The 21,765-nt window shown below is 37.3% G+C and overlaps 1 protein-coding gene and 1 long non-coding RNA gene across 4 annotated transcripts in view; one reads left to right on the forward strand and one right to left on the reverse strand.

Moving 5' to 3' along the window:
• LOC129245687 (neurogenic protein mastermind) overlaps positions 1 to 21,765 on the reverse strand; it is a 206,491-nt gene that overhangs the window by 139,885 nt on the left and 44,841 nt on the right. The gene's annotated exons all lie outside the window — the stretch shown is intronic.
• Positions 323 to 20,733, forward strand: LOC129245689 (uncharacterized). Its single transcript, XR_008582425.1, has 4 exons — positions 323 to 1,024; positions 2,190 to 2,370; positions 19,992 to 20,214; positions 20,279 to 20,733. It is a non-coding gene; the product is annotated as an uncharacterized LOC129245689 (long non-coding RNA).

The following is a 21,765-nucleotide window of genomic DNA, read 5'->3' on the forward strand; positions in this document are numbered from 1 at the left end:
ATTTGACAAGTTTCATTAGACCGCGCTCATACAGGGAAACTTTTGTTGCTTGACCTTGGCGAATTCTCTTTTGATGTTCCCATCGTGTTGACATACATACATTGAAATTGTTAGTTTGTAGTCGATAGTTAACAACAATATTGAGGAGAATGACCACACAAAGGGTGTTGCCAGAGCACAAGCGTCACAAGTAAATAGTTGAAGCAAAAAAAATTGCCCTGTATAAACGCTGTCTTACTAAAACTCATTAAATGCCTCACATATCTTTAGTTATGCCAGTTGCTTCATTTATTCGCCACTTGCTAACGTTTGGCGAATCGAAGGTGCCTATTATTTTTGACACAATTGCGCATACATAACAAAAATCAAAAACATAAACAAAATAAATGTGTTGAAAATCAAAAATTTTCATAATTGAATAATGAAAAAATGGATGTTGTCCAAAAACCAGTAGAGCCAACAAATAGACATTGGATCAGCCAGCCAATCAGTCAGCGCAAACAAAGGACTTGAACGAAACCAACTGAATCACCAGGAATTTAGAGAATCTCAGCTACAGCAATCGCTTTGGGCAACAATATTTCAATACCCATGTGCACGCGAATTAATTGCAAATATTGTCAATATTTCCAAAACTTGCAGTGTTGACCACAAAATCCAGACAGCATCAATTACTCGACTGTTAGGTGGAAAAGAAAAATACTAATAAAAGATCGTACGAACCGCGATAGTTTATAAAAATTCGATATATGTAATTAAATTGATATTGAGCAATGACTGAAGAGGCTGAGTCCATTGCTTCACAAGCCGGTTAGAAATAATCATAGCAAAATTTTACATATGTATATATGTGCATACATATGTACGTATAACGTGCACGCGGTGGTCATGCAAAAGAAATCGAATTTCATACTTACATAAATGTATATGTATGTTCAAACTCTAACCGAAAAACCCTATATGTATGTATGTACATCATAAACAGTGATGAAGTGAGAGGAAAACGAAACTGTTGCAACAAGAGGTTAGTACCAGCGAATTATAAGTAGTTAGAATGAATGAGCTGTAATATGTAGATGTTTAGGGTACGTTGGTTTTTTTAATGAGCTACAAAAGAGCATAGCGGTGAAAAGCATTCAACGCATTTTAGGAACGAGTCAGTCGACGAGTCAGCATAATTGATATTTTTTTCATAAATCGCTTCTTATGCAGCCATACCTCTGCCTTTTCTAATTATGAGACTTTCACAATTTACGTTAACTATGTTTCAATATACAGCCAATAGCTTGCTTGGATATTTTTCCTCTTTGTATTATTTTAACTGAGCAAACCGTAGTGCTCGGTAAAGAGCGGGGACCTCTAAAATTACGCTTTGGTAAAAAAAGTATGAGGAGACTGGACTCGCCCAAACTTGATACATGTACTGCACCACACCTCATTTAGATGTTAGGACCAAATTTCCTCCCGTCCCTCTGATGTTACAAGTGGTTGTTTGTTCCATCTGACGATTAACGGCACACGCGAAAAGATTCTTTGCTATGGCAAAACAATTCCAGCAAGCAGTAAACTGTTTCTGATTACTTATTTGTTTATCGTCCTAGTACAAGAAAACCAATTATCGAAAATTACTCCAAGGTTTTTTTACTTCACTAACGCTCTTAAAGACGCAATTTGATAAAGGGCTGAAATGTCCAAGGCATCACACTTATTTCGGACCTTTTTTGTTCATCGTATGACTCTCTCTGTTTTTTCATATAATTTCCCTGTGGATATGTATAAAATATGAAGTAATGATTTACAACTTTGCGATGATGATTTTGTAATATGTTTTTTTAGAAGCTATGTTAGAATTTGAACTAAAAATATTCATTAGGTCCCTAAACGATTTATCTCCTCTGGCAAGAGTGCATTGCATTTTCAGCACCAGTAAGAATCCTTAGAAATCCATGATAATTTTTCTGGTATTGCCAATTATTAGTGAAATTTGACTGCAATTTTTCAGTAATAAGCAATTTTATACTGATTGGTCTTAGAAATAGTTTCTCGTCTGATCCTATTATCAACCTTGGAGGTGCTTAATATAATAAAATCATTAAGCAATTGCGGCTCAAGTGGAGTAATCATACTTTGATCAAATGTTAAAGAACATATGCCATTATATTGCAAACATTTCTCTGGTGTCTTTGCAGAAGATCTGAAAAGTATCATTGTGAAGCCAGTCTTCAAAAATACAAAGTAAAAAAATAACTATAGGCCTATTTCGTTACCATCTTCAATCTCAAACGTTTTTGAGAAAACAGTTAATGTTGTTGCGACGTTTTGTTAATATCTATAACAAAGGCATTGTGAGTTGCGTCTTCATAAATAGAGGTATGTGCTTACTATTACATGTACACGAACATAAAATATGTTTAAATGAATGTTTATTTTATATTTAAAAAAACTGGTATATTTATGAATATAAATGATATGTAGCTGAAAATGTTGTTCTTTTTTTGTTACTTTTTTCCAAGATTTGGTAATTTTTCTTTTTCGCTCGCGGCAACACTGAACATTACTTATTGCGATGAGCCAGATGTAAGCAGACGGCAACGACAAACCAGTTACTGGTGTAAGCCATTCGGCATTTGTGAATTTGTCGTGTGAATCTCTCAGCAGCAGTATGTTTCTTTTGAGAGCTCATATAATAACTAATGTTTATTTATTAAGCATGAACTGTGGTGTCTTATCCTCTCTACCAGTGTTCCACACCTACGGAAGAGAAAACCGGCTCGAGAGGCGGAGGGCAGGTATCAGTTTATGGTACGACGTGCATAATATTAATGATTAGTAATGCATTCGGGTTAATTCGTATAGAAAGATTTGACGCCACATATTCTGAATTGGGTTGGCTTGCTAATAGCGCTGATGGCCTGTTCAAATGCTTGCCAATGTTCAAACGTACGCTGTTCAATTACAATGCTTCGGGATTCAATGTTACGTTCTATGCACTCCCGTTGCGTTAAACGCGTACAGTGACGATATTAGGCCTTTTGTTCGCTACATCCTTGCTTACGATATGCCTCCAGACACCTCTATTTAATGTCACGTATTTCGTATGATCTGTTTTGTTTTCAAATAAAATTCATACCAAACTGAGTTATTTTGTGCGTTTTTACTTTTGTTAAATATCTTTAAATATTGGATTTAGCAAGTTCTACATCTGTCATCAGCAATTGCAAACCTCCAAGTGTATTTCTGCCATGAAAAAGGTCCTCATAAAAAATATCTGCCGTTCGGAGTCGGTTTAAAACTGTAGGTCCCTCCATTTGTGGAACAACATCAAGACGCACGCCACACATAGGAGGAGCTCGCCAAACACCCAAAAAGGGTGTAAGCGCCAATTATATATAGATACCATACATATAAGTATGTAGGTATATGTAAATTCACATGAGCCCTACTTACCACCACAAACAAAACAAAAATGCCCCCAAAAATTTGCTATTTAGTCAATTACGTGAATCGGGAGCTACTGAAAATACTTTACGACGTCATACAATTGTATTTAGATTGGCAGCCAGAGGATATGAATTCATATACATATAGTATATATACTACATACTCGCAGAATCATAAGCTAATTCGAACCAACGGATGGCAGTCGACCAACTTAATCGACTGGTCGACCGGTTCTCTGGAAATGTGCAGCGTATGCCTTGGTGAACGTCAGCTGGTTGATTGACGAGTGCGCGAGTCGTGTTGGTCGCAAACGAAATTCGTTGAATTGCGCCGAGATATTTCAAATCGCATCGAACTTCATGCCGCCATTGGAACGTAACGAATGTGACCGTTAGCGATTTCGCTCCTGGTAGCGCGTGCAATACGCGTTCGGCCGCCTATTTCACACTGCTTAAGTGAAAATGTGGTTTGCCGCTGAGATCTTTGTGTATGCAAGTCCGTCCGCATGAGATACGACGCAAACTACCGCCGGCGAACGAACGCGTTGCGCGTCTATCGCAAATTCAACCAGGCTCTCAGTTCGTGGTAGCCAGCAAACGCGTGTAGCGACCAAGCAACTACGCAACCATTAACCGCCCGAATACTTCATTAAGCGGTGAACGTATCGTACCGAGAGCGTGCAAAAAAGCTCAACGGCATACAACAGTTTTCATACTCTCAGCGGTTTCGTGTGCTACGTTTAGTAAACAGTTACTGGGTGTACGAGTATAAAGTTGATTAGGAATTTGTTGCTGTTCCACGATGAACAGAAATGTTAGTTTATGTGCAATGTTGCATCTGGCTTGATTGCCGGTGTAGCTTGCTTTCATACTCTGCTGCCTATTTTTCTTTATTATTGTCGCTTTCGTAGTACGCCTCCGTAGGTTGTCTTGCAAGAATATGTACGCGTTTACAAGCTTCGATTTATTACAGATAATAAAACTTTTTCTATTGGGGTCGGCCAAATGCTTTCTTGTTTTTCCTGTAACGGATAAACTTAAACTCAAGTATGCACTCTCTAAAAGCCACCTTAAGGCCTTTACCATTGCTATGTGAGCTACCAAAGTACACTGGCATATTCAGTATTGAGTTTAGTATGTAATTAGAATTTGTTGAAAATGTAATCAATAAAAAGTGTATACACACATGTGCATATGTATACAATTGTAACCATGTGATGAACAACAATTGATTAACAAAAAAACTGCGTTTTAAACATTACCTTTCAATTTGGATTAAATAGCACTCTAAACTGACAGTAAATTGACTTTACCTAAAACCAAAAATCCATATGTAATAATAAATATCTGAAGAGAAAAGTATACATAGTATTTTAAAGCTACAATATTCACGCGATTTAAGCGCCTTTCGTACTCATTACACCAATAGACCATTGCTGGCAAATATTCAAATTACTGATTTGGGCTTGGGTAGAAGCTATTTTCCGCCGTTTTGACTTCTATCTCACCGTAACCAAACTGCAGTTTGCCTTTTCTTATGACTTTATGGCTTCGCGCTTCTTCACATTCATAAGAAGCACCACTCTTTCGCCATTTCATTGATGCCCATATGGCTTTCTGCGCACCTAATGAACGATATACGTCCACAAAATGGTGTAAACTACAGTGGTGGCCTTATAATTAGAAACGATGTGCTGAGAAAAATAAAATCACTGTGCATATTTTTGGAAGACGTGCACTGTGAATTTTGAGCACCGTTATTCTTAGAATATGCGATGAAGATTGTAGTTAGAAAAACACGTTGATATTTGATGGTTGATTCCTGAAGAAATTCACATTGTTTCTCTGATTGTGTTTCTTGGCTGGCCACAAAATTAGAAACGCGCAGTTTTTTCTTAAAGTTTCTATATTTATCTTGGAGTTAGTGTTAAAGTAAGTATACTGAAAAAATCCATAGATTAGCTTTTCTAATTTTAGTTCATCTCAATTGTTAATATAGAATGAGTAAGAAAAAGTCATGCTCCCCGAAATTGAGGGAGCTAATTGTACAGTGTTACAAAAAGGAAAAAAATTCAATGTCGGCTATCGCACAAAGGTTTGGCTGCTCCAAAAAAATGGTATTCGGAGCAATTCATTTGTCCAAAAAATCGAGGAACTTTGAAACCTCAGCCAGGAAGCCTAGATCTCGAAAAACAACTCCAGCGGATGATAGGCATATTTGTAGGACCAGCAAGAGCAACCCTTTTATATCTTCGCATGATATAAAAGCCGAAGTTGCAGAGCAATTAAACGTAGAAGTCTCCGCTCGGTCGATAAGAAGGCGCTAACAAGAGGCGGGACTACGTGGGTGCATCGCCCAAAAAAACCGCATGTGTCAAAAAAAAATATTATGAAGCGGTTACGATTTGCTAAGGAAATGCTCAAAAAAGATTCAAGATTCTAGAATAGAGTTCTCTGGAGTGACGAATCGAAATTCAATTTATTCCAATCTGATGGAAAAACTTATGTAAGGCGTCCTCCAGGCAAAGCTTTGGACCCCAGGTATACTGTAAACACAGTGAAACACGGTAGCGGATCTATTATGGTCTGTGGAGCATTTTCTTGGCGTGGCGTGGGCTCAATTGTTCGCAATGACGGAATCATGGACCAACATCAATATAAAAGCATTCTGGAAAATGTAACGGAACCATATTCCTTTGAGAACATGCCGGTTCACTACATTTTCCAGCATGACAATGATCCAAAGCACACTTCACGGTTAGTAAAGCGTTGGCTTTTGGATCAAAATATTGATGTTTTGGACTGGCCACCCCAAAGTCCTGATCTCAACCCAATTGAGAACTTATGGGCAATTGTGAAACGAGATCTCAAGGACAAAAGTCCGAGAAATAATAATGAATTGTTTCAATTGGTGCAGCGAAGCTGGGAGAGCATATCTGTTGAAAGATGCCAAAATTTAATACAAAGCTTGCCGAGAAGACTGCAAAATGTTATAAAAAATAAGGGGTATCCCACAAAATATTAAAATTATGCTAATTTTGTTGAACTTTTTGAAGATATTTTTAAGGTTTCCTTGTCGTTTCTAATTATTTGACCAAGATGAATTTGTGTTTAGTATTAAGTTAATTTTTGAAGTGAAACTTCTTTTGTCTCGAAGGATGAAACGCTGTGAGGAGTAAAACCATAGCGTTTCATCGATATGTGACGCTACGCCAGCGCCATCTGTTAAAAGCGTGGCGTGGATGAAACGCTGTGAGGAGTAAAACTACGCTAAACTACGTAAAACTCACGCTATGCCAGCGCCATCTGTTAAAAGACTGGCGTGGCGTGTCGTCGTGAATGTAATGCGGTCGTTTATTATTGCATTCTTATCGAATGTAATTTGTAAATATGACATTTGATTGACGGCCGCCGTAGCCGAGTGGGTTGGTGCGTGATCACCATTCGGAATTCACAGAGAGGTCGTTGGTTCGAATCTCGGTGAAAGCAAAATTAATGAAAACATTTTTCTAATAGCGGTCGCCCCTCGGCAGGCAATGGCAAACCTCCGAGTGTATTTCTGCCATGAAAAAAATCTGCTCATAAACATATCATAAAACAAAATGAAATAAATGCATAAAAAAAAAAAAATTTTCTTGTGATTCGAACCAAGGATTTCGGATCGGAAGCCCACATTGCTAGCCGCTGGGCTATCGCGCTGTGCTGTCGCCGCAAAATAATGTATCATAAATCTGTTTACCATACCAAAGACCATACACTTTGCGAACGCATTTCGGTGGAAACAGTTGACAGTTATCCCAAACACAATATTATATTAGTAACGCGAGACGCGTCATAGAGTGTGTGTGTAGTTTTGAGCAAATCTTACAAACATATTTTGTTTTGTTGATTGATTTCTGTTAAATATGGCATCAAATCAACAAAAACGGAAACCGAAAACAGGTGCTGAACGGCAACGTGAGTATTTGGAGCGTAAAAAATTAAGAGCTACTGTTGAACACCGTGACAGTGAATCCTCCGGTTGTACGATAAGTGATAATTTGTAGTACCAACAACAAGATGCGGAACTACCATTGATGCAGTATTTCATCGATACCTTGATAGATTAGAATGTAGATCATTTTTTACGTATTTCAGTTACCATAAAGCCCTTGTTTCATTTTTGGAAAACGAATCCAATAATGATAATGACAATGCCGAGAACCAAATGTAATTGAGTACAATAAATTCATTTCTTTTTATATTAAAATAAATAAATAATTCTGTTTAATAAAATTCCATTCCATGCTTTCCATGACTTCTGCATGCATTATATTGAAATAATAGTTAAATTATTGATTTGTTGATAAAAGAAGTTTCACTTCAATCGTGCGGGTTCCGTGAACTACCACACACTTTCTTTTTTTTTTTCAGGATTGTAGTAATGGTGAACATTTTTTTTGTTAAACTGAAAGACTACTTGTTTTTGTATTATTTCTAATAAAAAAAAATGATGTGGCGAAATAAATTTTAAAATTGTATTAGTACAATCAAATGCTGCTACCTCGTTTCTAATTATAAGGCCACCACTGTATATAAAATACTATTTGCATTCTCAGTGCAAGAAAAACTAAAAAAATATTAGGGCAATTTTACCCACAACCAGTCTTAAATCAAACACAAAGTTGCAGCAACAAGAGGATTTATGTGCATGGCATAAGCTTGCAGCAAAAAGTAAATTTTATCGGATTTTAACAGGCACTGAGAATATCGCAACTACAATTGAAATCGAGAAATTTCGAAAGCTGAATTCAATACGGAAAATAAGTGAGTAAAAGTAGTCCGATACAAGGAGAATTTACAAATGCGTTGGGGATAGTGCCCCCTTCGGCAAAAATGGACATTTTGTGCTTGAATTTGTAAATTATTCTTTTTAACCCTTTACCTCGACTTGTAAACCGAAGTATTGGTTGATTATAAAATATCAATTTTGTCACTTTTCCTCTTGTCCGAAAACTTTTTATTAATCTTTGAATTGCTCTGATTAATAAGAGAAATGATAGTAAAAAAATCTTGTGAGCGAAGGTAGAAAGTAATGATTTTCAGTTTTTCTCTTATCTAGATTTGTGCATACTTATATGCATATGAACTCTGCAATATATTTTTAGCTTTCACTCACATCCGTATTCATTACAAAATATACCTAAGTACATATGCACGAGCATGTATAGTAGCCAAACAAACAGCTAAAAACTATAAACAGTATTTCATACAGAAAATATCTACCACAAACAAATATGTAAAAAGTATGGAGTGTAAGGTGAGCACCTTTTATAAAAAAATGTAAAACTCGTTTTCTGCCGCCCGCAGCGTGTCGTCATCATCAGACTTTGCGTTGCCAACCAAAAAATCCAATAAAACAAATAGGATAAAATTCTACTTATGCTAAAATGCTGGTCGCCTATTCTAATTTGTGAGAAAGATCCGCTTTTATCTTAAAGGAAAAAAGTGTTATAACATACGTCACAGTACCAATTTATTTTTCGGTATTGCGAGTACGAATGCATACTTTCCGTTCCATTCCGTGTCTTTCGACGTCGCCTACTCAGTCGAGCTTCTTGTACCCTTATACCCGGGCTCTGGCTTGTAAACACTCCGAAGTACTCGTGTTAAGCTTTCAGACTTCAGCGTCTGTGTGATTGGTACATTTGCTGTTCCATTGCTATTGGTGGAATGATGGAGCGGTATTCATTGTATGATGCTTCGTTGAGACATCAACTTGGGGAGACAAGTCTTACTGTGTCTAAATAAGATATGAATTACGGTTTAGGCTTGGAAATTTTTTTGTAATATTCCCACTCCATTATTAATAGGCGAAATTTGCAACGAAACTGAGTATAATTTATAAGTAGACAATGCATACGAACAAAAGCAAAAATATCGGAACTTTTTTGGGCGAATTCGTTCTCGCCGTATGCATTGTAAAATGTATCACAGAATTTATGACAAGATTAAATATATACATACTCGTATATGATACAGTTAAATTGATATGATATTGTTAAATTTTTCTCAAGTAAAACGTTTGATCACTGGATTGGATCATAAGCTAATGGCAACAAGTACATAGTTTGCTTGCTTTATTTACGTATTACTTCGCACGTTTAAATTTAATAACATGTCTACAATAATTTAATTTTAAAATTAAAAATTTTTATAATTATGGGAATTTTCAAGGTTTGGCCCAAAATAAAATACCCAACCGCCAGTTTTTAAAATCAGTAGCTCATTTCGTCTCCCCTGCGTTGGAAAGATCAGGTGGAGAAGGACTTGGCTTCACTTGGTGTGTCCAACTGGCGCCGGTTAGCACGAGAAAGAAACGGAAGAAGAAGAAGCTCGTTTCTGCAGAGATGCACAATTCAATCGATACGATCCATATTCCTCAATTGGTCGAGGAAAAGTATTTCTGAAGGCATTAATCGGCAAAATTCAGAACAGAGAGAAAATGGTATGCCAATCGACAAGCAATGTGTAAAATCGAATCAACAACTATTTTAGGGCAACATTGAGCGAATTCAGGAACAAAACGGCGTTAATACGTGCACAGTCCTAGGAAACTTCGCACTTTGTGCACCTTTAGTGGTGGTATAAAATCTTTAACTGACTATATATTTCCACTTTAAACCCAACAACGTAAGACTTCTGTCTAGAACAATGCATAATCCCTCAGACTCAATTGTAATACCGCAGAAACAATGCGCTGAAGGACTTCTTCCAAATTTTTCAAATGGTCGCTAAAAATTTTACCCGTAATTATTACGTCACCCAGATAAACTGTACACGTTTTCCAGTGGAGTCCCTCAGCACGTGCTCAATCAGGCACTCAAAGGTTGTATAATACGAAAACTGCAACAACCCATCTCCAATGTCTTCTCCCGATCGCAATCCTCCATTTGCATCAGTCCGTAACCATTTTTTAAATCAAGCGTGGAAAACCATTTCGCACCGGATATTCATGCTAATCTGTAGCTGTCCTTTTTCGTAACTTCTTTCAGCTTTGTGTAATCTATGTACACTTCTTCCATGTTTATTTTTAACCAGTACAACCGGTGAGCTCTACGGGCTTATTTATGGCTCAGTTATTCAACTCTGAGGGATATCTTGGGTTATCTGATTTGCTTCCTCGCGCTTTGGTAGAGAAAATATGCGTGGAGCTTGACAAATTGGCATAACCCGTCTCTGCTCGATGTTTCACGATGGCAATTTTATCAAATTATCCTCAACCAACGTCGAATATGACGGTTTATTATAACCTCTACAGCTCGGCTTTTTCTAATCACAGCTGATTTATCCAAAACACTTTGTTCAAATTTTTACGGAATCCGTTGATGGTAACGTAGGACTGTGTACTGTGCTCATATCCGGTGCTCACAGATATATCCAAGTTCTGGCCCGACAGCACTCAAATTCAAAGTAAAACTGTGCAACGGCATGAAATCTTCGCCAATTTCTACTTCATAATTTCATTTAGTAAAAATGTGTAAGTAAACAAGGGACAAGGTTCAAATAACAACCTTGAAAACTTCTCCCTCTTGATGCGTACGATATGACCTTACCTACTAGCGGAACCACTTCCTTTTTATTCGCTGCACTATGTCTATGTAGTCGTAAAGCGTAAAGTCATACAGCTCATTATTTCATCGCCTACGATACTCATCGTGGCCAACCTGCAAAATTACAACAATCTTCCGCAGAATCTTCTTTTCAAACACTCTAAAGAACGCCTCATAGAATATTGTCATCGTCCAAGCTTTTGAGTCATACGATATGACGGGCATGATGAGAGACTTATAAAGTGCTAGTTTTGTTCGTTGAGGAATCACTTTACTACTCAATCGTCCAATGTAACACTTGCTGGCTAGACATAATCTACGTTAGATTTCAAGGCTGCCATTGTAGGTGTTAAGGGGGGACCCTCATTTATCGGGTCAAAAAAATCGATTTTTTGGAAATAATTTTAATCTATTCTACAACTATTTAAGAATATACTTTCAAAATTTCAAGTCGATATCTGTATTTTTGAAGGAGTGACAAAATTTTTAACAGGACGCGACGGGTGGCCTGATCGCCTGTATCCAAAACTTTAAACGCGTTTTTCTCGAAACATCATTTTTCGATTTTGTGTACACAATTGAGAACGCTGTATTGAACCAATCAGGCTTTACAATAGCTCATTTTAAAGATAATTAAATTGTTTTCAATGTGACATTAAGTGTTTTTAAAAAAAAAAGATTTTCATATTTTTTTGTAATTTTAAAGTCAATTTTTATGCATGAAAAATCACTTTTAACATAAAACTGGGTAAAAAATATCAATTTCGACATTTTTTTTTAAATCAAAATGTCACATCGAAGGTATTATCCTAAAGTTTTAAAAAAAATTTGGTTTTTTTATTTCAGAAAAAAATTCAGAGCGCTAGAATGTACACAGATAGAATGAGGTGCCATGGACGAGGTGTATATTTCCATACTTAAAATGTTTTTTTTCTTCTCCGAAAATTTTTGTAGACAGTCAAGACATTTATTAAAGTACTTTATGAATTACAAAACGTTTGAAGTTATTTTACCTGAGAAAAAAATTCCCAAAAATGATGCATTTTTCGACCGTCTAAATGAGGGTCCCCCCTTAATGCTGGTCCCTAAATAAACGAAACCTCTTACAACTTCAAAATCATAACTGTCAACGGTGAAATGGGTTTTTGTTTGATGACAAAGGTGCTTCGTCTTGTTCTCGTTCACCGCCAGACCCATTGTTTTGCATCCTTATCCGGCTGAGAAAAGGCAGAGCTTACAGCGCAGTTGTTAAGGCCGAGGATGTCAATACCACCCGCATACGACTTGTTTACTTTACTTGACGATTTCAACGCGTTTGACTCTGCGGACCATAAACTTTTCATCTTAAAACTTAACTTATTTAATTTCAATTGGTCGGCCCCAACTCTTATAAAAACATACCGTGATCGTTTACAAGCAGTATGATGGTAGCGCTATATCTAACTGCTTACCTCTAAAGGTGTTCTTCAAAGCTCTATACTTAGTCCCTTATTGTTTGTGTTGCATATTAACGTACAGTTCAATGTGATTAAGTATAGAATGCCCATATTTATACAGATGATACAGTTGTCTGGTAGTTGTCCCCTTGACTCCACTGATGCTTGTATTAATAATACTGATTTAAAAGTTGTAAGCAGAAGGGCTGCCAACAATGTACTCAACACAATATACACAACACATGGGCTGGAAAGTCCCGGGCCTAACACATAGATGACATTCACCTCTTTTTCAGTTAGTACTAACCTTAAAAAGCTGTTAAAATCTCGTGACATTCTTTAGTAATAATTAATAATTAACAATAATTTTACACTGCTTCTGGATAGAAAAAAAGACCGTTCAAGCGAAGCAATGCTTTGAAAAGTGTTATGAGGATTTCGCTCCATCAGAAACAACAATAAAACGATTGTTTGTTGACTTCAAACGTGGTCGTAGAGACACCGATGATGCCCAACGCTGTGGAACGTCCAAATGAGGCGGTAACACCATAAAACCTCGAATAATCTTTAATGATCGAAAAGTGAATTTGCATCAATTAGCTGACATCGTAAAGATATCAAAAGAACGTGTTGGTTTTATATTGCATAAGCATTTGACTATGAGAAAGCTCTGTTCAAAGCGGGTGCCGCATTTGCTCACTTTAAGACAACCCACCGTGTCACAAGTCAATCAAGACAATGGCAAAACTACATGAATTCAACTTCGCATTGCTCCCACATCCACCGTATTCGCTAGATTTTGCTCCCAGCGACTCCTGGCTATACGCAGAGTCAAAAAAATGCTCGCTGTTAAGACATTTTGCCGAATGAAGAGGTTATCGCTGAAACTGTGGCATATTTTGAGGTAAAAGACAAATCGTTCTACAAAAGGGGTATTGAAATGATAGATCGACGCTGGAATGATTGCGTTGTTCTTGATGGAAATTACTTTGATGAATAAAGCTAATTTTGAACAAAAAAAACGAGTTTTCTTTGCTAGGTCCAGAACTTTTCAGGACCGAGCTCCTCCTTCTATTTGTTGTGGACGTCTTGGTGTTGTTCCACAAGTGGAGGGACTTACAGTTCTAAACCAACTCCGAATGGCAGATATTTTTTTATTTTTATGAGGAGCCTTTTCATGGCAGAAACACTCGGAGGTTTGCCATTACCTGCGGAGGGGCGACCGCTATTAGAAAAAATATTTTCTATCACTCTTCTATCTATCAAAAAGATTTACGAGAGCTCAATTTCTACTTATTTTAAGGCGATATTACCTTTGAAAACGCAGATCTTTAAAAAAATGGGAACTCAACCCAAACCACGCTTTTACGCCGTAGAACAGGACGGGCATGAAAAGAGATGGTGCTGTTGCTCAACCCCATTTTACTCAGTTGTATTAGTTTCGGGGTTGCTATCAAAGTTATTTTCAAATACTTTCCGTTAGTAAAGACTGTTTATTAATGCTGAGTTTTAGTCTTGCCAAGCTACACTTCATATAACCTTATATGCATTCATCATTCGTCAAGAAGTCAATTCAATAGTTTTCTGGGCATAAACCAATATGTCGTCTTCCTTAATCATTTCTGGCCATCCCAGGTGAATAGCAGAAAACAACCTGTATCGCTTGTAATTCTCTTCACGAAACCAGCCTTCTTCCTTCTACATAAAAGAAAATATCTTAAAATATTTAGATAGTATACGGTATGTATTCTTCATTATGCTTTTCCATTTTCCATACATTTCACGGTTTCTGCTTGCGTTAGCTTTGAGCCAGCAGAGACCCTCCAATTAGCCTAATTGTTTACTCATACTAACTCTAGGCAACAAGAAATTGGTTTATGCAAGCATACAGATTCGTACAACCAACATTACAAATTTGCGTTCGCATGTGGTAGAGCATCGTATAATTTGCGCACATGCGCATTTCGCGTCCTGGTGCAATGGGTCCGCTTAACATACGCCACCGCCCCATAAAACCCTTCGCGCGGCTCTCAGCTACTAGTTCACCCAACCGACTGCAATTAATAGCACATGTATAGGCAACAAATTGCTCAAACTTTGGGCAATAAGGAGGCAATAAAACGCAAAATTTATATTTATTTACCAAGTTGCTCATTAAAATCGTAGTAGACATGAATAACTTTTAGTCATTCCTCTTTTACTAAGTTTTATATTTTCAAATCGAACATATGGGGCGCTGATTATGTATAAGAAATGGATTACCTGAATAACATGTAATCAATGTAAAAGTAAATATGTATATATTTAATCCAATAATGTTTTTAAAAGGCGTTGTCATCTAATTTCAAAGAAAAACTTAAACTCGTAACAAGAAGTTGAGATATGGGTACCAAACATGTGTTCAAAGGAAAGAACAAAACTTAAAAAAACATATTTGTATATGAAATTCCCACCTAATTCAAATTATGATTGAGAATGTTTTAGTTAAAAAATATTTTAGAGTGCGCTGTCACTTATTTTTCAATCCAAAATAGTGGATGTACATTAAAATAAAAAAATATGCATGTCAACTAAAAATGTAGCTTGTTTACCTTTCCCTTTCGATAAGTTAATGTTTTTAAGTGTTAAATAGATTAAGTGCACATTTCATTTTATACGCAAGCGAAGCCACGAACATCAGTTGGTATTTTTATTCAACTGATGCTATTCAAAATGAATGTTATATAAAAATTTTTATGGTTTTATTGCTTATATCTCTCTTATAAAATATTCGGTTTTGTTCCTGAATTAACAACAAATATTGTCTCCGTGAAATTAAACATGGAATAAGAATAGACCATAGAAATATTTACAGATACTAGAAAAATTATACTAAAATGGTTAGTATTATCACTTTATATTCAATTATACAAAGTTACAAAAATGTATTGAGCACGAGCAGTAACATACCTCTGCATTTTCATCGGAAAAAGTCATTTATCATATGTATTCTCATATCACTCCACAAAGCAGTAAATCAACCCTCGACGGTCAATTATAATCGGCAAGCATCAACTGACGCGTTCCTACCCACAAGCGTACAAAAGCAAAGGGCCAACAAAAATCTATATTACGAATTTGAAGTGTATTGCTGGGGTGCCTTTGCTTGGATGTGCAGGAACTCCAGTCTCGCTGAACATTCATCAGACGCGCGAGAAATTGCAAAAGGAAATCTTAGCAACACCAAAAAGCGTAATGTGGGTGCGAATTTTGTGGCAGAGTCAATAGCGGGCATGCAACCGAGCGAAATACGAGCGCAAAGTACCATTGCCACCAGTCGCGCAGCAAACGGTAGACATACCCGCCACAATGAAATTTTAGGTTTATTCTTCTTGACATTTGTGATATGTGCGGATCACTGCGACCGCCATAGCTCGATTAGCGCTACTTTCACACTGTTCGAGAGGAACATAACAACAGAGCTGCTGAGCCAACTCTACTGGTTCCTGCGAACTATCTTATTGTCGTTGTCGTCGCCATTACTGTTGTTATTAACCTTTTACTGTTGTTGTGCTAGTATAAAGCTGCCAGGCGAACCGGTTTGCCACCAGCCGGTTCGGCTCGACGTAAAATCGTGTGACTTCCTTTTTTCCACTTCTCCTCAGCAAATTCTCTGCTAGCCAACGCAGCCATATTACTGCCTTGTAGCCGCTACTCCTCTGGCAAAGATGTAATGGTTACAGCTAGCGCTGAAAGTTATCTCCTTCCGCTTCTTTCTTTTTTCCTCACTTCAATAAATTTATTTTATACCTTTGTTTGCTCATCTCTGTTGATGCAACATATTCCACAACTGTCATTTCTGTCCGCCTAGCCATTGGTGGCATGGAACAACAACAGTGGCGCCCTCTACGTGTTGCAGATGAACTAGGAAACGGTACAAGAAGCGACTAGGAAAGGTGGTGTCATTAAGTTACCAATCAACAACTGGGACAAGTTGCAGCAACACGCCCTGTGGTACAAATGCTGCAACTACCACACTGTGTTGCAAATGTCGATGCTAAGGTTGCAAGGGAACAATTGTGGCAAGAAATTGAAACGCTTTGCTGACGACTTGGTTTTGTGGCACCAGAAAATGTTGCCAACGTGGAAGGAAAGCAACATATTCCAACTCCTAAGCAGTATAATAAAAGTTGAACATCTTAAGGAAGCGGGGGTGGAGTCTAACGCAGCGACGAGAACTAAAACTCCCGACGAGTAAACGAATCAACAGTTGCAATCATCGGAAAAGTGAGACGAGAATTGAGTACGGCGATTTAGTGTCATGCAACCGACGATTGAACTATTCATCAGGGCCGCATCTGTTCCAGCAACCGACCTGACATTTGCGCCGTCGCCTGCAAATAGACTTCGGTGGAGTATGAACTCCACGCAATACTTTTATATGCATATATACATACATGTATGTATGTAGGCAGGTACGCATGTGTTTGTTACAAGAGCGGGCAACATTCATGAAAGTGCATCGAGTGAATGTGAAAATAAATCATGTCCACTGGTTGTAGCTTCTATAAAAATCCAGTTGGTTCTCTTATTTATTTACTAGATGTTACTCGCGACTCCGTCCGAGAAGTGTTTTTAGTTATCGTAAAACAACCGAGACCAAAAAATTGTGTGTCTAACAAAAATTTGGAAGACAATTTTTTACTATTTCTTACTGAGCCTTTTCATCGAGATCGAAATTTTATTTCTGTGACTACTGTTATGCACCCATCATGTTCCTGTTAACTTGAAAGTCAAGTATTCAAAATTATCAGGCTTTCCGGAAGCCTTTTTATTGTTTGTTATTTATTGTTACTGCTATAGTTTATATTTTTAGTATATTTGCACTTCTGCACTTCCAAAGTGGTGGTCTTCTTCTTCTTTGCTGGTTTCAACAGGACGGTGCAATTTGACACACTGCCAAAGTTGCACTCGAACTTTTGGCTACCGTTTTTGAAAACCGAATAATCAGCCGAAATTCCGATATCAATTGGCCGCCTCGGAGCTGTGATTTAAGCCCGTTGGACTATTTTTTGTGGGGAGCCGTTAAGGACAAATGCTATGCGAAACATCCAGAGACGATTGATGCTTTAAAACACGAAATCGAAGTTGCCATTCATGAAATTGGAGCCCAAACAATCGAAAATGTGCTTAAAAATTGGGTTGATCGAATGGCCTACTGTAAAGCCAGTCGTGGCAGTCATTTGAGCGATATTATTTTTCATTCATAAATGACAATATTCAATCTTCAAAATAAAAAAATATTGATTAGTGTTTTTTTTATAGCCGATTCAAAAAGCAAATTTTACATGGCCCACCCTATAGTAAGATATCCTAAATCACTGGATAGTGAATAGGAACACTGAATTGGGATGATTTAGATAATTTTTGGACGTACTATACTTTTCAGCCGAATGGGTTGGTGCGCGACTACCATTTGGTAGTGCCCGGGTTCGAGTATCGTGGCATGAAACCCCCAATTATAGAACACGTTTTTTCTAATTGCTGTCACCTGTCGGGCAAAAAAATTCCTCATAAAAATCGTTTGCCGTTCGGAGGCAGCATAAATCTGTAGGTTCCCCCATTTGTGGAACAACATGAAGACGCACACCACATATAGGAGGAGGAACAGGAGCTGGGCCAAACACCGAAGAAAAAGGCGTGAGCACAAATTACACATACATATATGTATTTCATAACAGCGAACAAACTCAAATTTGAAAACAAACAAATTAAGTTTTTAAACGAACTCGCACGGTGTAGCAGCTGTTTTCCTAAATTGAACAAGTGCTGGAAACAACAGTTTAGGCACTAAAACTTAGACAAACTCGCACACAGCATAAATATTTCATTGTGATCCATCCAGAGTTATAGGCTGAAGGCCCAGATATCACAATGGGCCACCGAGTGGCTTGTCTTAGGCAAGCAACCAAGCTAACCTAACATAACCTATAGTCTGAAAGCGATCCTCTTTTCATACCTACATTACGATTTCCTAAACTTTTCCTAAAGCCATTCTGCAAATCTCATCCTTAGAATTTAGTGAGGCTATTCATCCATCTGTTTTATTCCCACCTTGTGTCGCTAGTACAATTATTTCCATAAAAATGCAACCTCGCCATAAATATGGAAATATGCCGCAGAGAAGCAAACAACCTACATAAAAATTGTCATAGTATCCCGTAATACTTTCAGGATAGGTGGAAACCAGTTTTTATCTCGAAAAAGTTATTTGAATACTTCGTATACATGGTATTCCAAAAATTCTTACTTAAATACTTAGGTATGTGATATGTAATGTAAAATGTTTTCGGAATACAGTATAAGAATTTATTAATCCTTTTTTTTTAACTTTGAGCAAACTTTTAAAAATTTATAATAAACGTGCTTCTAAATGTATACGTATATATAATAAGCGCTACAACATCCAACATTTCCATTTGTGGAAAAACGGCCAAAAAATATAAGTATATACCTATATATATATATAATTGGCGCGCACACTCTTTTTGGGTGTTTGGCCGAGCTCCTCCTCCTATTTGTGGTGTGCGTCTTGATGTTGTTCCACAAATGGAGGGACCTACACTTTCAAGCCGACTCCGAACGACAGATATTTTTATGAGGAGCTTTTTCATGGCAAAAATACACTCGGAGGTTTGCCATTGCCTGCCGAGGAGCGACCACTATTAGAAAAATGTTTTTCTTAATTTTGGTGTATCACCGAGATTCGAACCTACGTTCTCTCTGTAATTCCGAATGGTAGTCAGGCACCAACATTCGGCTACGGCGGCCGCCATAGGTATGCAAATCTAAATAAAAAGTTAGAATGGCACACGAGGAGAACTACCCTATATTCGTGTATATTACACAAACTACAACGAACTGTCCATTCGTTTTCGGGGAGACGTCGGCTTCCAAGGTTTAAAGTTGAGTGTGGAGCAGCAGAAATGGCGACTGGCATTATAGCAAATTTGAGAGCGAATGAGAGCACTTTAGGTAGAGAGCCTTTAGCGCGAAGTACCAGTTGTGCTCATGCGCGGTAAACATATTGGCTATTGGTCACAAAACCCTGCAGGAATCCTTACAAACATCATTTCGTCGCAAATGTTGAAAATACAAGAGGACCTTTCCACATTATCCGCAAAGTTTGCGATAATTTAGTTCATTTTTATTAAAAATGGCCTATTTTTAGGTCCAAATCTACTATTTTATCAAAATGAATTAAAAAACAAACAACTACATTCCAATGCCATACAGCGTGACAATACAATAACAAAATATTTAAAATCATAGTACTCAAACGGAAGTTTCGCAATTAATTAATTTAACTATTTTCTTGCATCTGCGCTGGGCCAGCTGCAGGTCCCTACTACTAATGTTGTACCTCACATGTCAATAATTTAATAATTTTTATTATTCTAACAAATACGTAAAATTCTTTATATCTTTGTATTATTATCTCTAATTTATCTCTTAATAGTCTTTTTTTTTTTATTCCATCTTAGAAATACAATTCCTGGTTTAGGTTCGAGCATCAGCTAGGAGGTTAGTAACATTGGATGGTGTGCAATGAATCACATTTCCATTGATAGCGGTTTGTAGAAGATGGACTACGACTGGCATGAACCGGATGAACATCTTGATAAAGAATTCCCTTAAAGTTGCGGAATAGTGTGAGATATTGCCGCATGAATGCAATCCATAGAAAACACTTTTGATTTTCATTTCGTGAGTAATAAATAAAACTTGATTTCTTAAATTTTAAGTTAATATTAATGAATTTAAATTTAAGAAATACGGCTACATATTAGAAGGTGATTGTGGAAAATGTGAAGAACTGCCTTCGTGAAACAGCGAATAGCCAATCCGTCAAGTTCTACGCAGAGTTCCACTAGCAACGCACGAGCAATTAAATCAAATAATCCAAGAAATGCAGCAAAGTGTAGTAATTGAGCCATCAAAAACCTGTGGAGCTCACCGGTCGTACTGGTTAAAAAGAAAGATTGTAGCCCTCGGCTGGTATAGATTACAGGAAGCTGAAGCATTACCACGAAATGGTTTTCCCCGCTTGATTTAAAAAGTGATTACTGACTGGTGGAAATTGAGGATTGCGATCGTGAGAAGACAGCCTTCAGCATAGGAGATGGGTTGTGGCAGTTTCCTGTGATGTCATTCGGATTATGCAACGCCCTGATATCATTGGAGTGTCTGATAGAGCATGTGCTGAAGGTACTTCACTGGAAAACGTGTTAGTTTATCTGGGTGAAGTAACCTTCTGAAAAGCTTGTGCCTTTTTTTGACTGAAGTCACGTATCTTGGGCATAAGGTGACAGCCGAAGGAGCCAAGAAAGATGAGAAAAAGATAAAGGCAGTTAAAGAATGACCATGACCACGAAATGTGCACGAAGGGCTAAGTTTCCCAGTACTGTGCACGTATTACCGTCGTTTTGTTCCTGGATGTTGCCCGGAGTACCCATAATATCTTTTGATAAAGTTTGCTTTGAAATTCTCCTTGAAATAAGCATTACTGCACTACAGCATTACTTCCTTTAATTTAATTTATAGAGCTGCGTGCTTGTTGATCGGCACGAGAATGCATTTCCATATTTTTCTCTGTACTATAATACATTTTTTGCCTTCAATTAGTCCTGCTTCCTAAATGCCATTTCTACAATATGTGTATTATAGTTCTTATGTGTTTCTGCTTTATTTCTCTATATATTTGCGATTAAGTGCCTACTTAAAAAATATTTTTTTTTTATTTGCTTTGAGTTTTGCTCTTTTTTGCATTAATTTCTGTTGCCGAAGCTGATGTTGTTTTTGCTACTGCACACTTGGTGTTAATTATAAATAATCAATTAGTTTAATCACTTGTTATGCCAATAAATGTTGATGGCATACAAAGCGAATTGGCGCAATCGTATGATGCCTTACTGTGGCGGTTGTTGTTAGCTGTTTTGTTAGTGGCCGCATTTATGTATAAACTTATTTTTGTTGTGTTTTTGAATTTTACGTATAATTTTTCTTCGTAGACCAGACGTCGCATGGTAGTAGCAGTGTAGTAGCGAAGATTGCTACAGCATGCCAGCATAGCGACTGCGATTTGGAAAAGCGAACGGAGAAAGTGACGGATCGAAAGCAACTAAGGCTTTTCCAATAACAGGTGTTATTTAAATATATAAAAGGTTATCGAGAGATGATTAACGATTTTTATGGCCGGAATTGTATGATATTGATCTGGAAAACGTTTATTTTCAACAAGACGGCGCAAAGTTCCAC

This window comes from Anastrepha obliqua, chromosome 4, assembly GCF_027943255.1.
Source record: "Anastrepha obliqua isolate idAnaObli1 chromosome 4, idAnaObli1_1.0, whole genome shotgun sequence".
NCBI classification, from domain to species: domain Eukaryota; kingdom Metazoa; phylum Arthropoda; class Insecta; order Diptera; family Tephritidae; genus Anastrepha; species Anastrepha obliqua.